The sequence below is a fragment of the Meleagris gallopavo genome, chromosome Z (assembly GCF_000146605.3).
Source record: "Meleagris gallopavo isolate NT-WF06-2002-E0010 breed Aviagen turkey brand Nicholas breeding stock chromosome Z, Turkey_5.1, whole genome shotgun sequence".
Taxonomy (NCBI): Eukaryota; Metazoa; Chordata; class Aves; order Galliformes; family Phasianidae; genus Meleagris; species Meleagris gallopavo.
This window is the reverse complement of record NC_015041.2, coordinates 15,184,124-15,185,675: the sequence shown is the minus strand read 5'-3', so window position 1 is coordinate 15,185,675 and position 1,552 is coordinate 15,184,124. Positions and strand designations below refer to the sequence as shown.

At 36.9% G+C, this 1,552-nt stretch overlaps 1 protein-coding gene across 1 annotated transcript in view; it reads left to right on the top strand.

Moving 5' to 3' along the window:
• The window catches only part of LOC104914886 (chondroitin sulfate proteoglycan 4-like), a 47,525-nt gene that overhangs the window by 15,776 nt on the left and 30,197 nt on the right, over positions 1 to 1,552 (top strand).

Genomic DNA, 1,552 nt, shown 5'->3' with positions numbered 1-1,552 from the left:
TTTTTTTCCAATTTAAAACCATTTTTTACACACAGTAGTGACTCTTCCTTTGCAAGAAATGTGTGCACCTCAGTAGTCTAAAAATCCCTCCTCTGTTTCTGTGGGTACTTAATATAATATACTATTACTTTGTTTTTGGTTCTGGGATTTGCAGAAATCTTGTTCTTGAGAAAGCCAACTAAAATCTTCTATAGCGAAATTTTAGAATACTAATGTTAGCAATTCTTTCATCAGACAACTGGTTAATGAGGCCTCTGATTTGATAGTCGTAAACTTGCAGAATTGAGTCTGGAATATGAGTTGAAGTTGCATTTTTTTCTAAGAATCACTGAAGTGTTGTCAGATTCAGCAGGAGGGCAGTCAGTGTGGAAACAGAAATGATTTCAGCCAAAAAGTTCTCTGCAGTTATGCTTAAATTTAAAAAGAACTATGTTAAAACGAGAAAGTTGTCTAACATGAAGCTGAAAGATGCAAACTAAGTATTTAACTACTGGCATCTTTAAGTGATTGTGTCCCAGTGCTGCTGAAGACATCATAGGCCCTCATAGATCTAATGTGTAAATGGGCAGACCTGAAAAAAATCAGGTCAAGGGTCAGCTATCTGGAGGAATCAAAGTTATTACTAAATCGTTTGTATATATATAAATATATATCAAGAAAAAAAATCCTGTAGAGGATCTGTGTATCCACTTAATTAAGTTATCAGTATAAAAAGCACTCAGAAAGAGCATGACTACGGCAGAGAAGCTAAACAGTATAATGTTTAGTGCTAACTAGGAAGATTCTCAAGCTGAAATCCCTTTTTATTCTTGTGAGGAAAGAGGGATTGTTAGCAGAAGAGTTCTACAGAATTTGTCTTGCAATTTGTGCTGCTCAGTATAGTAATAGAGAAGGTAGTAAAGGCAGAGATCAGTTGAATGAAGAAGTTTGCTGTTGTTACAGTTGTTCTCTCCTTCAGAGAGTGAAGAACTGAAGGAGATGTATGCAAAACTGAGTGATTGAACAGGGTTGGTTAATGGTTGCATAAAGGAACCAACAGAATAGGTAGGACTCTTGAGCCTGGAAAAGTAAGAGACAAGAAAATGTGAAAGAATATGTTTCTGCAGGATGCCAGGAGACCTGCAAGTCTTCTTACCCAAGATGACAGAGGAGGTCTCTGGCAGAGATGTAGGAGAACTTATAGATGAATACGCTTACATGTACCCAAAGAGAAACTAGATAAGTACTTCAGAGAGAAATACTTCGACAATTCAAAAACAGACCAACTGTGGCAAGCTCCATAAAAGACTGAAATGAAAAAGAATTGCAGAGTAGGAGTGTATTTGAAGGAAGTTGTTAAATGTACTTGTGCTATTCTTGTGATATTGTTTGATTACTGTTGGAGATAGATGACTGGGCTATGTTCATTTCTTGTCCAAACTGATGTAGCTATTGAGCTCTTATCCAATTACAGGATGAATTTGATACCTAATATCTATTTCTTTTCATGTTGTGATTTAGCTAGTGGGCAGCAGTGTCTGCTCTCTTCCCCCCCTCCAACTGGGATGCAGGA